This window comes from Pezoporus flaviventris, unplaced genomic scaffold (assembly GCF_033815535.1).
Source record: "Pezoporus flaviventris isolate CSIRO_AGI_PZ_B2104156 unplaced genomic scaffold, CSIRO_AGI_Pfla_v1 ptg000007l, whole genome shotgun sequence".
Taxonomy (NCBI): domain Eukaryota; kingdom Metazoa; phylum Chordata; class Aves; order Psittaciformes; family Psittacidae; genus Pezoporus; species Pezoporus flaviventris.
This window is the reverse complement of record NW_026892555.1, coordinates 97,174,853-97,195,385: the sequence shown is the minus strand read 5'-3', so window position 1 is coordinate 97,195,385 and position 20,533 is coordinate 97,174,853. Positions and strand designations below refer to the sequence as shown.

At 41.0% G+C, this 20,533-nt stretch overlaps 1 protein-coding gene across 6 annotated transcripts in view; it reads left to right on the top strand.

The window, feature by feature from the left end:
- The window catches only part of SMARCD3 (SWI/SNF related, matrix associated, actin dependent regulator of chromatin, subfamily d, member 3), an 85,149-nt gene that overhangs the window by 4,870 nt on the left and 59,746 nt on the right, over positions 1-20,533 (top strand). The window lies entirely within an intron of this gene.

Below are 20,533 nucleotides of genomic sequence, written 5' to 3'. Positions count from 1 at the left end.
CTTTCACATCATGCCCAGGTCACTTCACTGGTAGCGCAAATTGTCTGGTAGAAAAATGTGTTATATTTTGCATTGGGAATAAATAGCCTAGCTTTTTTTTAAATTTTTAAATTTTATTTATTTTAAGACACGTTAGGCTTGTTATTGTCATCTGATTTGGCTTTTTAACAACCATATTGCCTAGGCTGCTGCAGTACAGTTAGGAGCTTTGCCCAATACCTACTACCTCTGCCTTTTTGATTCTGTGAGATAGGGAAAGTATGTTACTAGTCATCCAATCATAATTTATATGAATTTAAGAACTGTGTTATGCTGAGACAGACCAAAGTATCCTGTCTCTGACAGGTAACGGGTATGTGAAAAAGGAATAGGAAGGTGAGGCAAATGCTGAATAGTCTTTTATTTCTTTCACATACCTTTCAAGTTTTTGCAGTCATCTAATTATGGATTCAGCATAATTTGTTTGGAGTAAACAATTTTAGAAAATTCCCCAAACTTGTAGGTCTGCTGTTTCAATGTTATCTTCATTGGAAGGAGTTGTTTCAGTTTTCTGTGATTGACTTTTCTGTGATTATGTTTTCTGTTACTGTTATGTCCTTTTCTGTTCAGTTGAAAGTTCTCTTGGACTCTGAGTGCAGGGAGAACTATAGGGCCATTCACTGTGGCATGTTCTTAATGGTAGTGGGTACCTGTATCCAGCTCGCAGCTGTTGCTGAGTAAGGGTGTGTCTTTTAGAAAGGTAGTTTGGTAGTTCTCATTTAGGTTCCAAATGACAGAAGACTCTGGTATGGATGAGAGGTAGTTGGCATAGGGAGAGACTGGACAAAAAGGGCGTGACTGCAGATGCTTGGCAAAAGAAATTAAAAGGAGAATAATAACTTGCTCAGCAGGAAGTGCTTTTGTGTTTTTTTTTACTTGTGTTTGCTCTTACGGATGGTGTTGGGTTCAAGGTGACCACTGAATGCCAGGCAACATATGTGGCAAAAAGGTTTTTTTAGTTGATGTCTAGGAAAGTTTCTTTCTTTTTCACTTCTGGCACCCAACTCCATTTTTTTCTGTTCCTGTAAATACCATATGCCATCCATGTTCTCTGTGCTGACTAACTTGTTAAGACACCTTTGATGTTAAAGTTAATGCAGAATAAACCTGCTAATGTATATTCCTGAAGAGAATGCACAACTCTTCCTGAAATCAGAAGAATTTATGTATTAAAACTCCTTTAGGTTTTTGATGAAAGGCAAGGTGTTAGGTTCAACCTTCAATACTTATAACTTCGAGTGCACTCCTCTTCCAGTGCAGTATTGCCACAAGTGGTTTTCAAACAGAGTGCTTGGGCTAATGCCTGGAATTTGCTGGTCTTCCTTTAAATTGAACAGCATTCTAGGAATTCAGCTTTTCTGGAAAGTTGTGGTTGGAGTGACTGAATGGTGCTTAATTTAAAATGTGAAGGATTAGAAGTTCTAGTATCATACCATGGGAGTTATCCAGGTTTTTAGTTTATACAGAAGTGTCCTAAGTGCCTAAAAACAAGCAAATAACTACAACTTGCATGATTTTTCTTCTAGCTCACACACTTATTGCTGTGTTCTTCATGACACTTTCATGATGTAGACAGTGGCTAGTAGGTCTTGTTCAGGAAATGTTACTCAGAGATCATCAAGTGAGGTATGTCTGATTTTCATGAATTGACAGTTGGAGATGCCCTTGTCAGATGTTTCTGATACTCACTGAGTAAATATGAAAATGACAGTGCTATGGTCATTCTTGTACCTGGATGTATTGATAGCACTGGGGCCTCAGTGCTGCACAGGAGTCCCACGAATTTTTATAGAAAGATGTTTTGATTTTCTTTCTATTTCTTAAAACAACCTCTATTAATTGGTTCTAGTGTTTGAAATACAAACTTTCCTTTATGGCCTTTGATAGTCCAATGGTCTTTACTATTTTGTACTCTTAACTGTAATTATGAGGTCTGTGTTTGGCTATGGTAGTTGTCCAAAGCTAGGGATAGAAGCATTTGTCTTTGAACATAATTATCACCATGTCTTAAATGAAAGCCTTTATCTTGAATGAAGAACTTCCCTGCTTCAGGAATGTCAGTTTCAGTCTAATCAACATTGTATCTTTCATTTTTTACCCCAAAATTCAGCACACTTATTCTCTGTTGTGAAAGAATTTTAATAATAATTTGCTTAAAGGCAGTTCAGCTCCTTTCAAGATCCTAAACTGCAGAGATAAAAACACAATTTACCAGTCATATATTTCTGAATTTATGGGCACAGCGATTGCACTGAAGTGGGAAATCATATAAACTTAACTTTTGAGAAGCATGTGGCCTTTGATTTGCAAATGTGCTTTTGATGATGTGAAAGAAATTTGATTTCATTTGGTGAAATTGCAAGGCCTAACAAGGCACAACATTCAACATTTATGAATTCATGATTTTTAAAGATTTAAACCAGTCATTTTTTCCTGGCAAAATACGTATGATTCATGGCAACTGCAGAATTTATGGTTAAAAGGTGATGTCTAGATGGAGAGCAAGAGCTGTGTTTTCAGCTGTTAGGTCAGTGAGGGATGATTTTTTTAAATGTTACTTATAGATAATTTTTAAAAGCTTTCTGTTTCCATGGCAGAGAAAGGACATATGGCAAGGTTACTCAAGATTTTAGTTTTATTTTTTTCTTCTTTGAGATCATAGGAATAACCACTGATAACTGAGCTGGCTGGTATGCTGATCAGGCTGAATGTGGACAGTGGCCAATAGGAATTAGTTGTAGGAGAAAACACAAAGCTCATTCAGTGTGTGGTTTATGGAATAACAGAATGGTTTGGGTTGGAAGGGATCTTCAAAGATCATCTCGTCCTCTTCCAGTATCTCACCACCCTCATCACAAAAAAAAAGTCTTGCTATGTCCAGTCTAAACCTATCCTCTTGCAGTTTAAAACCGTTGCCCCTTGTCCTGTCACTATAGGCCTTGGTAAAAATTCTCTCTATGTCTTTCTTATAGCTTCCTTTAAGTATTGAAAGGCTGCAATAATATCTCCCTGGAGCCTTTTCTTCTCCAGGCTAAATAACCCCAATTCTCTCACCTGTTCTTCATAGGAGAGGTGTTAAAACCTCCTGGTAATTTTCATGGCTCTCCTCTGGACCTGATCTAACAGGTCCATGTCTTTCTTGTACTGTGGACCACAGAGCTGGATCCAGGTGTGGGGTCTCAGGATAGCACAGTAGAGAGGAAGAATCTCCTCCCTTGACCTGCTGGCCATGCTGCTTTTGACGCAGGCCAGAAAACAGCTGCCTTTTTGGGCTGCAAGCACACACTGATGGCTCATGTTTAATATTTCATCTGCCAATATCCCCAAGTCTTTCTCCACAGAGCTGCTCTCAATCACTTCATCCCCCAGCCCGTACTGATACTGGTGAGTGCTCTGACTCAGGTGCAGTACCTTGTACTTGATCTTGTTGAACTTCATGAGGTTCACATAAGCTCACTCCCTCAGCCTGTTGGGGTCCCTCTGAATACCATCCCTTCCTTCTACTCTGTCAACTGCACCGCTTGGCTTGATCTCATCTACAAACATGCTGAGGGTGAACTCAATCCCACTATCTATGGTATTAGCATTAGTTCCAATATAGACCCCTGAGGGACATCCCTTGACAGTGATCTCTGGACATTGAGCTGGCAGCTATTTAAAGGCACTTTTCTTAGAGCACAAGAACTATCACTTCCTGCATTTAAAAAATTAGGCAAGGAAGGTGGGAAACCAGTATCTGAGCAAGAACATCCTGGTCAAACTGAAACACAAGATGGAAATGTATAAGCAGTGGCAGCAGGAAGACACATCCTGGGAAGAATACAGGGATACTTGCCCAAGTCTGTAGGGGTGGGATTGGGAAAGCTAAGGCACAGCTGGAGCTAAATTTGGCAAGGGATGTGAAGAATAATAAGAAGGGCTTCTACAGGTATGCTAGTCAGAGAAGGGAGATAAAGGAAACTGTACTCCTCAGTAAATGAGACCGGGAATCTGGTGACAATGGACATGGAGAAGGCTGACATACTCAACAACTTTTCCCCCTCCTCTTGGTTTTCATTTGTAATTCTCTTTAGTCTCTGAATGTTGGGAATGAAGTCCCACCCATCATAGAATCCTTGAATGGTTTAGGTTGAAAGGGATCTTAAAGCCACAGGCGGGGACACCTTCCACTAGACCGGGTTGCTCAAAGCCTTGTCCAACCTGGCCTTGAACACTGCCAGGGATGGGGCAGCCACAGCTTCTCTGGGCTACCTGTGCCAGGGTCTCACCACCCTCATTATCTCCCCTCTAAAGCCAAAAAAACCTCCCTACAGCTTCCTTGTCAGCCCCTTTAGACACTGGAAGCTGCTCTAAGGTCTCCCTGGAACTTTCTCTTCTCCATACTGAACAAGCCCAGCTCTCTCAGTCTGTCTCCAGCCCTTGGAGCATCTTCATGGCCTCCTCTGGACTCATTCCAGCACCTCCATGTCCTCCGTGTCCTCCTCTGAGGCCAGGCCTCAGAGCTGGATGCAGCAGTGTTGGGGGGATCTCACCAGAGCAGAGGGTGAGAATCCCCTCCCCTGACTTGCCGGTCAGTCCTTTTAATGCAGCCCATCATATGGTTGACTTGCTGGGCTTGCATGTGGACTGTAGGAAAAGATCAGGTTCTAGACTGTCTGGGGAACCTGGACATACACAAGTCCGTGAGGCCTGGCGAAATGCACGCCAGAGTCCTGAGGGAACTGGCTGATGGTAAATCCTGTCTCTCCCCAGTAATTTGTATTAATCAAAGAACATCCTGTGATCAAAGAAGCCAAAGCCCTGGTGTCAGTCAACACCATCCATGAAGTCAGGTGTTGATCTGCATGATCATGGTTGCTTGCAGATTAATGGATCTTACGGCTAAAGAGGCTTTTGGATCACCTGACACCTGTATTTTACTGACCGCTAATCAACTTCTGTTTGTCCTTACCATGAGGCTTTTATTCCTTCCAGAAAGACAAGCTGCAGTTTGGCAAGCTATTAAAGATTGAAAATATAATGGAATATACCGGCTGTAGAGCCTCTGTGAGTCGAGGGTTTAAGAGCTTAGATATCTGTTAAGGGTTTGGGCAGGTCAGTACTGACTTGTCGCAAGGAAGGATTTGAAGATCTTCTAATGGCCATGCTAGCCCCTTTGATTCTGTAAATAACCTTGTTTCTGATGGGTAGACTGTTCTGAAGGCAACGGATGTAGGTTACACCAGTGTCAGCTGGACATAAGTAGAACAGAGTGTCATTGTAACTGTTAGGAGTGTGATCCCCCACCCTGCCTTGCTCCTGACTGACGCGTGCTCTGTGGTAGTGATTTGTGGTGTAGTTTGTCTCATGCCACCTTTTGTCCATTGGCTTGTGTTCTGCCTTTTTTAAGGTTGGGTTTTGTTTTGTCTTGTTTGTTTGTTTGTTTTTTTTCATATTTAATTTAAAAGCCCTCTTATCACTTGGGATTTTGTGAATGTTTGTACTTACATAGAATGTACTTAAACATCATCATGTTCATCTCTCAACTTTGTGTTTAGTTCATTAAACATGTAGCATTACATGAATCTTTCATGGACATTTTTCAGACTTCTGGACTGTACTTGGTACTACTTTATTCAGTGTTCCAACACGGACATCTCTAGTGATTGAAGTATATGGAGAAAATCATCCTACTACCCCTGCTTCCTTCTCCTCATAAATTAAAGGGTCCCTTTGGCTCTCTTTGCCACAGTGTGGCACAGGTAATTCAGTTTGAGTTTTCCACTGTGATCCCCTTTTCAGATTTTCTACTTTTCAAGACAGTCTTCTGCTTTAGGAGGGTGACACACAGAGACACAAACTTGCTAGTTGAGGGATAATGGAGGCAAAGACCAAGGTATATTTTCACTAATTGATGAAACTACAGGTATAGCTTTGGAGAGGACAAATCTGAACTAGAGGAATCCCCAGGTCTTGGAGCTGCTGGAGGTGGTGGCTGCAGCAGCATGAATAAATGTTCAGTTTCTGTAATGGAAAGAGTGCCTTTTTAGTTCCCCATTGGCGTTCAGTGTATGATAAATCATTTCAAAAGAGGTAAATAATGAAGCAACAAAATTAGCCAATAACATGACATTATTCAGTGCAATAGAACCTAAGTCTGTCTCTTAAGATTGAGGAAGAATGTTTAAAAACTGATGATAATACAGCAAAATAAATTTAAGGTTGATGAATTCATATGTAAAGTGTGTAGAGAAAATAAGCCTACCAATGTAGCCACATTGTTGTCAAAATTATCTCTTTTGGTTGAGGAATGAGTTCTTGGCATCTTTATAGACAGTTCTTTGCAATATGAGCTTAACAGTAGCAATAAAAATGGAAAAGTCTATACTAGATATTCCAGAAAAATAATTACCAAAACTGAAGGTAATGATATCATAATGTATAAATTCATGTTTCACTTATGTCCTGCAGAGTGAATGCAGTTCTATATCCTTTAAGATGTGGTGACTAGTAGAACTAGAAGAATTCTAGAGAAAGCGATGAGGATAGTGAGAAGTGGAAAGGTTTCCATTAGAGGAGGTGTGTGAGAATCCTTTAGAAAAATGATAGACAAAGGTAACTGTGCTAGAGATCTTCAGGCATCACAGAGGAAAGGAGTTACTATTTATAGAACATTCGGACATGATTTATAGAACTTATTGATATCAGGCAACAGGCTTAAAACAAACACCAAGTTTTTGGTTTTGTTTTAGATCCTGTCAAATTTGATTGTAGCATTTATTTCTAAAAGATGTTTCAGCTGTCTACAGTATAGATGGGTTCAAATGAAGGTATTAGACTGCTGGCTCTTAAACATGGCAGTCCAGGCTCAGGTTGTTAGTAAACCATGTCTGTTAGAAACAGGAAGGTCGTACAAGGGGAATATACATATATTTTGTTTTTTGCAATAATAGTGTTATAGCTATGAGGCTCAATCCATATAGTAAAAAAAAAACAAAAAAGTTTTAATGGTCAGATGTAGAAGAGCAGTTTATTAGAATGCCCTCTGTAGTTGTAAAAAAAAAAAAAAACACCCCAAAACCAACCCCAAGCCACCAAAGAAAAACAAAAGCCCCCAACAATTGAAAAACCCAACTGCAGGATATTTTTTAAATTGTATTTCTTGTACCTTCCTTTGAGCATCTGGTCCAGTTGGCTGTGTGGAGCTTTGGGCTGAGATCTGATGGTGTCAGAAATTGATTTTTTACCACAGTCTTTGTAAAAGTCTGAGGAGAGGATAGTAAATGATAAAGGCTTCTTTTATTCCAGATATCAGACATTCTTGTTAAGCAACTTTAAAGAGGAAAAAAGAATAGCGAAGTTAAATAATTTAGCTGAAACTCTCTTCCCCATCTTTGACTTTATTTCCTTCATGTATTAGACCTCTGAAGTGTGGGCTTCCCATACCTATCCAAGTCTTTTGTACTGACTCAAAATTGAATATAAAAATACTTTGTTCCTGTTTATAGACTGTACTTCGGAAGGGAAGAAAAATGAAGATAGGAAAACTTTTGTTTGAAAATCAGTTTCACTAAAAGGCAGTAAAACTTCACAAGCCAAATCACGTTTTTCTTGGTAAGTCATGTAGTGGGTGTTCTGCATGGTGTAGATAGGTTCCTGGAAGAAGGTGGTAAGTTTAGGGTTTTCTCCGAGTTTCATGCAAGAATGAAGGTGCCTTGGAGAGAAGCAGAACGCATATGTCTTGGATTATACCATCTAGTAGGCTTTGGTGATACAGGATGGGAGCGTTTCCATTCTGGATTTACAGAATTGAGAGAAACCTTTTAATAGAAGAGTTATGCTGCTGTGTGATGAGTGTTGTGCATAGCAGAGTCCCTTCCTTTTAATTTGAAAACCAAACCTAGCGAGTATCAAACAAAAAACACTACTTATGAGAGAATTAAAATGAAACCCTCTGAGATCTATTGCTCAATTCAGATGAAAAGAGTGGAAATTCTCAAATATTTTAGCAAGGTTTAGCAAGATATATTTATCTGCACTTAATGTTACTCTGATGGCTTACTTGGTGTTTAGATTGCACTGTTACCTAGGACTTGTCTTTTCTTTCCTTTGCTTACCCTTCTTGAACTGCTCTGTGGAGGCCTATTCCACACATCATGTTTGGACTCTCCTGTGCTCTGTTTCTACTGCACAGAATATTGTTCCTGTGCTAAATACTTGTCCAGAACTAAATACTTGCCAGATATAAACACTACTTTGCATCACTAAAGACATCTGAGTGCATATTGAAGCCTTCAGCATCGTCAAAAGGCAGAAGAGCAGTGGTGGTCTAGGAAACAGTGCCTTGAAAATAGTAGGAAAATGAGGAAAAGGATAAATGGTAGAGGAAGGGGTAGGGAGCTCTGATAAATGACCAGAATTTGGGAGGTGGTCTTGGGGGTTGTTTTGAAATTAAATGCAGATTAGGAAATGAAAAACAGCCAGCTGCAGAGCATGTAAAAAAACTGCTGGGGAAAAGAGCTGTAAATATGGAGATCTTTATCCAGGACAATTTAGCCTCTTTTGCCTGCCTGCCACCTACTCATGCTCCTGTTTGGGGAGGAGAAACAAAACCAAAACCCAAGAAAACCCCCAAAACAAAGTAGGAGAAGGAAATGGTGGGAAGGGGTTTCAGTTTGTTTGGCAAAAACTTTCTGTCTTCAGGAATGGAGCTGTATGTGATGGGAGGAGCCTGACTTGTCCTGAGCCTCGCCTTTTGGAGACCCTTGCTTTCTTTATGGTCATGGTACAAGAACTTGCAATTGTGGAGAGAAATACTATTAAGTAATTAGAACACACATTAATATTATACACTGTCTTTACAAAGGACATTTAATCAGTCACGAAAAATATTGGGTGGGTAAAAGTAGTAAGGTGGGTAATAATCTTAGTTATGGTTATGAAGTGCTTGCTTATTGTCTCTGTAAGTGCTTCAGGTCACTTCTTATTTACAGACTTTCAGTCTAGCTTTTTCAAGTACCTGTAGGGTATTGCCTAATTTTTCCAACTTTTTGGATATTAATGGAAGGGGTGGTGATTATCCCGCAAAATCAGCAGTAGCTACTTGGTCATGCTGACAAAGCTGGGTCTTGAGCAGCACGCTTAAGGGACCATGCCTGGACTATACTTTCATTTGTCTCTTCTTTCTCCTGTTCAAACATCTTCAGTGGCTTCTTGTTTGAATGCTGAGCCTGTGTGGACAACATTTGTGTGGACATGTCTTCCCTGAGTGGTTGTTGCTGCCCCCCCAGTTTCTCTATTGTATTCTGCCAGTCAGCAGTGAAACAGCTCATTGAAAACTTGCATGGTACATGGCAGAGGCCATATGAGAGTCTGACTGTATATCCTCTCACCCATCACAGAGCATTGGTACCATCTAACACAACTTGGCAGTGGTAAGATCTCTTAGATACCGTAGACTCAGGTTCTTCTGGGACTCAAAGCTCTCTTTGAGGCAAGCTGATGTTGATGTACAGTCACTGAAGACCTTAAGAGGCCATGTAATGCAGAGCTGGCCAGTATTTCTTGCAGTTCAAGCTCTTGTGACAGGCTATATCACTTGGTCAGCAGTGGAGCTGTGCTGTCACTGAGGTTGCAGAATAATCTGAATCCTTGGATGCAGGGGGAATACATGGAAGGAGATGATGGAATTAGTGCAGTGATGAATACTGTGGAAGGTTATATATGCCAACCAATTTGGACTCCTTTATACATTTTTTTTTTTGTTCATTTATATGTTAGGTTCCTTTTAACACTCCCAGTGTTTTCGTTGGGTAATATATAAGGATCATATGTTGAGAAAAAACAGATGAATTTGTATAGAAATCAATAGGCTTTGGGATTGTGCTAGTAATGAAGTAAAAACAGGGTCCTAAAATGATGCCATTCTAGGGACATTACTGCATAGTGCCATAATACAGGTTCCATTTCAAGTATCTGTACTTCACGAATGCTGATGGAATATGGAGAAGTGCTGAGAAGAGATGTATAAGGGGATGAAAGATATAGTTACTACTGTTTTATAGTGAGCAGGCACAAGGACTCACTGTATTTTGTTCATTCAGGAGAGGCTGAGAGGGGGATTTTGTTCTGATCTTAAAGAATCTAAATGGGGAAGATAGTTCACAAGGCCTTTTTGTATTAAGGCATGGACTTCTAGTCTGATATGCAAAAGGCAGATGAGCATTGCCTCTTACTCTATGTGAATTTGGGAATTATTTCTGCTACTACCATTAGTTAAAGTATGTGGCCCCACACAGCCCAGGAAGTCTTGGTAGGGTATAAAAGGCAGGTCTGTGAGCTATAAGTAATGAAACTCCGACATGAAGTAAGGCATAGTTTTACAAGGAGGACAATTAAACAGTGAAAGATCAGACATCAGGACACAGTAAATCCTGATTTAAAGAAATTTAACAATCTAGATTGCATGACTTTACAGCATCTTTATAGTTTTTGAGTTAACTCTGTGGAGAATCTGCTGAGTGAGGGAGGGGTTGGGGTTGTGGGAGCAGCTATCCTGCATCATGTCTTGGGTGTAACACAGTATCTTGATAGTGGCTGTGAGTAACTCTAAGGAGGAGTACAAAATTGAGAGGAATATGATGGTACTTGGCCCTGAATACTCACTTAGAATGAGTGAGAGGTATAGCATTGAAATGGTGCCATTGTAGACAAGGTCCAATTGTTGTAATAGGCCCTCTGGCCTGAGAGTCTGTGTAAGCATTCCCTTCGGATAATTAGTATCTTTGGGAGTTCTGAAGTACAAAAATTTAAATGTGTGCTGCACTGGTTGTGTAAATGCTGATATAAGGGTGGAGAAGGGGCCCTTCTGCTGCCAGGAATGCCAGGCTTCCAGCCTCCCCCATTATGGGAGACTCCATCTATTGCTCCTTTTTTCATAGTCTCTTAGCTGTCTCTCCTTTCCATCTGACACAGTTGATGCTCCCTCCCCAAATTACAAATCTCAACTACTAGTGCATTTTTTTTTCTCAGAAGGGATGAGCAAAAAGTTGGCTGAGGGAGGAGATAATGGGAAAAGAGAACTCGGTGGCACCAGCAGTCCGGTGGCCACTGCTTCCTGCAGCCCAGGGAGCTGCATTTGTTCCTCTGCGGCAGCTTGAGGAACGTTCTGCCAGGCTCGCAGGGCTGCTCCTGCGTGGAGGACGCCCGCAGCTCAGGACCTCTCCGCAGGGGACTGGCGGCAGCTGCCACAGAGGGGCAGCAAGAAGCCGCTCGGGGCACGGTGTCGGTGCTGGCCGCAGCTTCACCGAGCTGCTCCCTCGCTTGACAGCGAAGCGCGGACACGGGGTAGGAGCTCGGCTCCTCCTTTATGCGTGTGCTGCCGGCCACGCTGCTGCCGCCCTGAGGCCTCGGCTGTACTGAGCCCTTTGATTGTACAAAAGCATTTCCCAGTTTTGAAACAGTGGGAATGAGATAAGCCGGAGGGAAGATGAACACTAGCTTTGCAAACCAGCTTTTCTCTGAGTGCAGATCTGCACCACGGGAGACCCATGCAGCAGAAAGAATTTGTTTTACTGCAAGTTAGGTCAGTGAGAGTGAATAAAGAGTTACAGAACAATGGTAGATAAGATTTCTATGCATACAGAGGTGTTCCGGTTGACAGTGTCATTTTGAATGTTGATATCAAACCTAGATTTGAGGAATAATCTGACATAATTATATCGAAATGCTTTAAACAGGTTCTGGAAAATAGGAATGGGGAGAATGATTGACATGTTAAACTTGGGGTGGGGAAGGTGATTATGTGTGTATAAAGATCCTTGTGATCTTAAAGATGCTGAAATGCTTTGGGCACAATGTTCACCAATCGCAAAAAGCAGTGACTGTCTCCTCGGCAACAAGAAAGGCATGTGTCTGTTCCCATGGAAATGTGCTGTGAAAGCTTCACAGAGAAGATTCTGTTCAGAGCTCAGCAGCGCAGGCTCCAAGCTCTTTGTTGCTCCTACCTGAAGGAGAGGCTGCCGGCGCATTCAGGTGCTCTCATCCTGCAGCTGACAAGGAGTGAACTGCAAATAGTGTGGAGCTGTTCCTGGCTCCCTGTATAAAACAGATTAATTGTGCACTGCTGTTCCTGTCTTAGGAGTTACATCCTCAGTCACTAATTGACAGCATTGAAGATGACTTTGCAGCTTTTCGTAAGGAAAGCAGGATTCTTGCTAGCCAATGAAGCATCAGAGAGTTTCTGATACTAATTCTTTCAAAGGAGTGGACAGGCAAATCTGAAAAACAGGAAACAAAGGATATGCAGGAAGTCTGCATCTCAGCAGTCCTTTCTGCTGTCTCAAAGGTGAAAAGACTATGTAGGAACACTGACAGGTCTACTGCACTAGACCCACCAAGAAACTTACAGTAAATAAACTATATATAATAGGAACCACTTCTTCTAAACCCATGTAATGCTCTTCTAAGGGAGCAAACATATTTAGTGGGGACCAGAAGTAGTATGAAAGCATGGTTTGATCTTTTTTATTTTCTTTTTTTTTTTGGGGGGGGGGGATGGGGGGTGGGGGTGTTGGTTTGTTTTTTTGTTGTTTTGTGTTTTTTTTTAATATGAGGTGAGGGATGCAGAAGCACTAGCAGAACAGTGATAATGTCAAAGTGATGGACTGGGAAAATGATTTTAGAAGCAGCATTATGTATGTAGTTGTATGTATTATGTATAGGTATTACTCAGTAGTGTGCTTGTTCTTTTCCTTTACATTTTTTTCATCAATACCCTTCTTTTCATTCCAGTAGCTTCTTCCCAGTCCTGCATTAAGGGATAGTAAATAGAAGTGCATTATTTACATTCATTATCCTAGTATTTTGTCCCATAATACCTGCTTTCTAAGGTAAAAAAAAACTAGCATTTTCAATCACTACTCCTGAATTGGCCTCACTAAACCATGATTCTTACCCTCATCTCTGTACTCTGTAATTTTGCTGTGCTTGCAAAGAGAAAGCAGCTAGGTTTGCATATGTTTGCAGGTAAGAGCATTTCAGGTGTTTTGTTATTGCCTCGTTTCTGCTGTCAGTCCCCATTCCATTCTTCATTCTCTATTCTCCATGTGAATCTGTTGATTCGGCATGTATTTGAGTTACTTGTAATGCTTAAATCTTTCCTGTGTAGAATCATAAAATCATAGAATGGTTGAGGTTGAAAGGGACCTCTGGAGATCAAGTTTCCCAGCTTCCCTCCTCGAAGTTGGGTCACTGACTGCCAAGTTCAGTGAAACTTTGAGTATCTTCAGGAATGGAGTTAAGTTGTTCTCTGGGCAACCTGTTCTAAATAAAAAAACCTGTTCACCTTGTCACAGTAAAAAAGCTTTTCTTGTGTGTAAATGAAATTTCCTCTATTTTGTTTTGTGCTGTTTGCCTCTGGTCCTGTCACAGGGTGCCGTAGAGAATAGTCTGGCTCTGCCTTCTTTAAAACCTGTAGTGAGGTATTTATGCATATCGATAAGATACCTCCTGAGCCTTCTCATCTCCATGCTAAAAAAAAATCTCGGCTCTCTTGGCCTTGCCTCGAGATAGATGCTCCAATCCCTTAACCATCTTGTGAGCACTCACTCTGGTATGTCCATGTATTTCTTGTACTGGGCAGCCCGGCCACAGCACTCTAGATGTGATCTTATCTGTGGCAAGTAGAGAAGGATCACCTCTCTTGACCTGCTGGTATTGTTCTCCTAATTCAGCTCAGGATGTTGCTGGCCTGTGCTGTAACAGAACATTGCTGGCTCATCTTCAGTTTATTGCTCACCAGGATCCCTGGTCTTTTTCTGCAAAGCTGATTTCCAGCCAGTCACCCCCAGGCCTGTCCTGGTACATGGGTACAATTTCTCCTTCACATATTCATGCTGATTAATCTCAGTCACCTTTTTGTGCTTCATTTGTTAGAAATGGTTTCCAGGAAGGTATGCTTCATTACCATCTCTGTCATTGAGGTGAGGTTGAACAACCTGGGTTTTCCCAGTTCCCTGTTTTTCCTCTTCTTGGAGACAGAAGTGACGTTTGCTTTTTTGCAGTCTTCCAGAACTCTCCCAATCTCCATGAGTTTTCACAGATAATTGAGAGGTGTCTCACAGTGACATTGGCTAGCTCCCATAGCACTTGTGGATATATCCTGCCGGGCCCCGTGGACTACTGTATGTCCAGCTTATTTAAATGCTCTCTGACCTTGTCTTCCTCCACCAAGGTCAAGTCTTCCTTGCTCCAGACTTTCTTACTGGTCTCAGGAGCCTGGGATTCCTGACAACGAATCTTACTGGTAAAGGAGACAAAGAAAGCATTCAGTACTTCAGCCTTTTTTATGTTCTTTCTCAGCAAGTCCCCTTCCCCATTCAGCAGTAAGCCTACATTTTGTATGTCTTTTTCTGTCTGCCCTTCATGTTCCTCACCAGATTCAACTCCAGGTGGACTTTTGTTATCCTAATCACATTCCTGCATGCTTGGACACTGTCTCTGTATTCCTCCTTGTCATCTGTCCCTGCTTCTGCTACTGTATGCTTTCTTGTAATGCTTGAGCTCAGCCGGGAGCTCCTTGTTCATGTGTGTGGGCCTCCTCTTGCTTTTGTTTGATTTCCTGCCTGTTGAACCAGTCTTGAATCTGGAGGAAGTGATCTTCGAAAATCAACCAGCTATCCTAAAACCCTCTTCTTTACAAGGCCGTAACTTGTGAGACTCTTCCAAGTGGATCCCTGTGTCTGCTCTTCTGAAGTCTAGGGCTGTGATCCTGTTTTCTGCCCTGCTCCATCCTCCCATGTTCCTGAAATTCTCCATCTTGTGATCCAGCCAAGGCTGCCCTGCCCTTCACGTTTCTGCCCATTTCTTCCTTATTAGTAAGAATCAGGTTCAGCAGAGCACTTCTACTTTTCTGCTCCACAGATACCTGTGTTAGGAATTCATCTTCAGTATTCCCCAGAAGCCTCCTGGATTGCTTGTGCCCTGCACTGTTACCCCTGTAGTAGATATTGGGGTGGTTAAAGCTTCCTATGAGGACCACAGCTTGCAAGCATGAGGATTCTTTCCTCCTATCTGAGGTCTCATCTACCTCTTCCTCAGCAGGTGGTCTGTAGCAGACACCCAGCACAATGCTACCCATGTTGGTCTGCCTGCTAATTCTGACCCATAAGTTCTCAGCTGATTCACTGTCCATCCCAAGGTGGAGCTCCCTGCATTCCAGCTGCACTCTCAGCTAAAGTGCAGCTCCCCTCCTCGCCTCCCAACCCCACCCTTCCTAAAGAGCTTGCATCCATCCATCACAGCACTCCAGGTGTGCAAGTTGTCAACTACCTTAGAATTCTGTATATGTTTGGGATGGGAAAGGAAACAGAGAGCAGCACTTGCAATGTGTAGATGATGGAGCAGCTTTCTGTGAGGAGAAAGAGGTGGCCTATAAGTCTAGGGGCAGATACTGCACTGTTGCTATAGGAATCAAGAGACTACGTCACATCTTTGTAAAGTCTTAAAGAGTGTGTCTTCTGTCCTCTAGCCAAAAGCAAATGACTGAAAGAGCATTTGACTGATGCCTGCTCTCTCGGATGCTTTGCTGCAGGAAGCCCATTTTTATTTTGGGATACTGCAACAGAATCAGAAGCTGAAAGACTACTAATTATTTTAGTTATATGTGGTCCATTCTTAACCAGCTGCCAGACAGAACAGTTATTTTCTGAATGTATTCTTCACGGCTTTGTCTGGTTTGAAATGTCAGAGAACTGTGTCCTGTAAGCAGGCAAGAGGATTCACAAAATTGGTCCTTTGATAGATGAGCGAAGTTAACATATAAAGGGGAAAATAGGGAAGAAAGTGCTAAGCCTTAAAATGAGGCCACAATGAGGAGAAAGGTGTATGCCTGCAACTGATTCTTGATTAAATGATTTCTCATGAGGAGCTGTGACTGTTGACTTCTTGCAGCAGTGTGGAAGAGGCAAGACATCCTGGAGTTACGTGGCATGATAAATCCTAGAATGCCAGACTGGTTTGGGTTGGAAGGGACCTTAAAACTCATTCAGTTCCAACCCCCTGCCGTGGGCAGGGACACCTTCCACTAGACCAGGTTGCTCCAAGCCCCAGACTATCTGACCTTGAACACTGCCAGGGATGGGGCAGCCACAGCTTCTCTGGGCAACCTGTGCCTCACCACCCTCACAGATGCATAAATGTATGGCAAAGCTGTCATAGGGTGGGGTAAAATCAGCAAATGGTTAAGACAGAGGGATGCAGAAAAAGTGGACACTTCCTTACTCCTGTATTTGGAATTTTAGACAGTTTCAGAGCAAAATTTTGCCAGCAGCATTCCAAGTAGACTAAAAAAGAAAAAAAAAAATGTATTTGCCAAGATCAGAAAAGACAATTGCAGTGGTGAGAGCAATGGCAGGAGTTTGACTGGGGAAAGGAAGGATTGACTCAAATAGCAGAAGGAGGTGAAAAACTGGAGGAAAAAAAAGAAGTAGCTGTTAAGACAAAGTCAGCTAAATAGAAGAGCTGATATAGATCAGATGCAGTAGAAAATGAATCAGTTATGTTGTAGACAAAAGAAAGAGTAGATATATGACAAGCTTTTTTTGTGTTGGATTTTTTTTTTCCGATTATTCTGCTCCCCATAATTCATAAACTTTTCACTAATTTAAGTTTGTTTTATGCTTGCTGAGACCAGGTGAGTACCCTACTCCAGATTAATATCCAGGATCTTAACTAAAGGAATTTAAAGAAATAATTTTCTAATTTTCTTGGTATCTCAGCGTTATAACTAACAACTTAGCCTTTTTCTCTATAACCTTAGTAGAGACTTATGTCTTATTATTTGGCATCATACTTACAGCAACTTAAGCATACTTAATTGTATCATATGTACATGTACTGGCTTGATTGTAGCATCTAAGCGCTAGGGACTCTTTGAAGAATGAAGCATACTTGTTTCTCAAGAGAGAACAGACTAGTCAAAATCCTCCACAAGTATGTTGTTTCTATGGTTTCAAGTTGCAGTCTGGGTATAACTTGATCAGAAAACAGGTGCCAGGGATGGGGTGTACAGAGTAGGATTTGGTGGCTATTCAAAATAAGCGTAGCTAGACAGCTGGTGTGCCAAGTCCACTGCCTGTCAGGATGACTAGTGCTCTCTGTTCCCTTGCACTCTATTTCCATCTGTTAACTTAATTTGTAAACTGTAAAGGCCAGAGACTACATTGTATTTTATCGGTACCTCTTGTACTCTGAGGCCCTAGGAACAACCCAGTACCAAGAATGGGAAGAAATGTGACACATAATATGACCTAAGTTACAACATGTAACTCTTCACCCTCTCACAGTTCACACACAAACACACCCTTCTGCTGTTTTGAGTTTTACCATTGTAAATTCTGTTTATTTTGCAAAGTGCTGTATGCCGTAATGATTCAACTCATATTTCTTCTGCCTATGTTTTTTCTACATGTTTTGAAGCCCATTTAATAAGTGACTTGTGCCACCTTTTATGTGCCTTGTCATTTGGACAGGCTTCCATTCTGGGAGCATATGCAGTGTGTTACTGTGCACACTTTACAACTTCATGACTACACTGCCAAGTGCAGTTTATTGCTCTAAGCTGTAATCTGCCAGCCTGCTGTGCCTGTGCCCTGGTGAGAATTGAGGAGACAAACCACTGTACTGTGCTGGAGCCACACGTCTTCCACTTTTGCAACACTTGCTCAAAAAGAGCCTCAATTTAAAGCCTATTGTCCAGCTGAAGCCTGAGTACTGTAATCGTGTCTCTGTGTCATGAGCTGCTGTGCCTGGTGTTTCTGTATTCCTGTGATTTTATATATATATAATAATGTACTAGGTAAATGGAACACTGAAGACATTAGAAAACCATCTTACCTGCTGTTACAGATATAGCACAGATCTTTCACCTCGGTTTGTCTTCCACCACCTGCTTGAGTTTTCCAGCCTAAATCTTCTGCCTAATGGCCCATTTGATTTGTGTTTTTATCCTCTGTCCTGACTGGCTGGGAAACTGCTCCAAAAGCCTCTCATTTGAGGATTTTTGATCTACGTGTCTTTCACTTCCCTCTTAGATCTTTGAAGATGGTAAAACAATCTAGATATAAAAACCATACATGGAGTCCTTAGTAGCCCCTTCCCTTCACTTGTTTTTATCTTTGTTTATAACCTTTAAGTAGTTTTGATTTTTCCTGGCACTTACATAAAAATTATCTTCGTGTTAAGAATTTCAGATACATAAAGATGTTTTACTACATTGCATATGAGTTATATTTGCCATTTCCCACTGGCTACCATCTTCCAAAGTCATTGATGTTTGCTATAATTATGTACTATTTGAGATTAACTTTGACTTTTTTGGGAGGTAATCTGTAATTTTTGTAAGTATTCTGCCAAATAAAACAATTTTAAAAGACACTTGGGCTTGTCTGGCAATGCAGTTTTTTCACGCTCACCAGTGAAATTGCGCTCCAAGTCTGATGTGGTTGTATTCACCTATTAATTGTGCTACTAGTTTAGTTGAAATGGGAGGTGGATTTACTAGTCTGTGCTAAGATTGCAATTTTCCTTCTTTGGTTATATGCTTTTTCCAGTCTCCTAGTTCTTTCTAAGACTGTTTCACTGTTCTTACGTAGCTTTGTATATTAATACATCCTTCAGTCAGTATTTACTTGTTATTGATTTGGTTAAACTACAGATACTTTTCTAATTATTTTCAGTGAGAACAGGATATAATTCCTAGCATTATTAATATTAATCAAAATGGGCTTAAAAGTGTATTTCCTGATTAAAAAAAATAGGAAATCCTGTTGATTTTCTTAGAATACAGAAGGGCAAGAATATTCTAGGCAGTTGCACTAGTCAGATCCTAAGTCCATGCAAGGTATAAGAATGATTTTTGAAAGAGGAAAGAACATGAGCATGGCACAAAAATAGGAAACGTAGTTATTAAATTTGTTAATGATGCAGAACAGGTCCATTAAAGCAGAAGAGAACAAGTTGTATGGAAAGAACTGGATGATTCTGAAGACTACACAAATAGAAAGTAGATGATATCTGATAACAATTTAGTGCATGGTCATGCACTTAGGGGCTTGTAACAGGAATTAGGACTGTAAGCCGGAGGTTTATCTAATGGTAGTGATTAAGGAGAATCAGCCCAGTACATTAGTACACTTGCAGGAAAATAGGGGGTATCACTCCCATAATATTGGGGTAGGCAGTTATGAACCCAGCAAAGATTGGTAGAGATTTCTGCTGAAAAGAGAAGTATTAATGTCACATGAGTACATGGCCTTCTGGAGACTGTCTAGACAGTTCTGTTTCCTCTTGTTCTAGATAGGTTAGCTGGGACTGATAGGGAAAGACTGATAAATCATGAGAAACGGGCACTCAGTTTTAAGAGTGCAAATTAAGTTTCACTTGTTTAGTCTGCCAAAAGGAGAGAGAGAGTGGGTATGACTGCTATACCTAAATGCTTCAAAACGTAAACTTGAGACATAAAGAAGAACCATTGAGGGAAATGGTGGTAAAAGAACGAGTGGGAATAGCCAGATATACTAAAAGAACACACTCAGCTATTCAAAGAACTCAGGGTTTTAGCAGCTACCCCATAGGAATACCAAAGTTTAAAGTGCTACGCAATAAATTTATGTCTAAAAGGCTTACATATGATATGGTTGCTATTGATTATACAACAGTGGACTTACTGACCCAGCAGTTCCCCATCTGTGTTCTGTCAGTTAGTGATAGCTCTTTATGATCTTTATGATGCTCTTACCAAACACACCCCAAAGCCATCATTCTAACCACCAAGCATCATGAGGATACTTAAACTTTTTGGACTAGGGGGTAGTAGGTTTGAGGGTAGTTATCTTTTTCTCTGTTTCCCCATAATTCCGCACCAAGAATTCCTCTATTTCCTTCGCTTTTGAGAAACAGAAGTCCCTACTCCAAACACAGTATCATATTTTCTCTATTCTACTTCCAGGACCAAAATCCTCCTACTAACTTCTCACAATTTGCAGCTCTGCTTTGGCCCTTGGCTAGAAAATGAGTTTTGTGGACTGCTACCTGTAGCCCTCTGCTTCTTTGCTAAGAAGATGTGAGAAGCCATGCACAGATGTCGCTGCAGAAGGTGTGGAAAGTGGGTTTGGTGAGGATGGGATGGTGGAGAAATCATAAGTAAGGCTAGACAGCTTACTATGAGGTCACACAGAATTGTGCAGCGTTTGTAAAATGCAAGTATGATTGATACCATGATAATAGTGATGCCTCATTTTGCATCCTATAGTATTTAATATCTTTTTCTCTATCTTTTCATTCCTGCTGTTGCCTTTAATTTTAAAATAACCAGGAGGTAAGTTTGTAATTATCTCTCTACCTTTGCAGTATAATGTTTGGAACCTCTGGAGACAGATACAAATGCTTTTCTTTGCCTTCATTTATTCTTTTTTTGATTTTATTTCAAGTCTTCTTTCTTTATGTGTGCTATGAA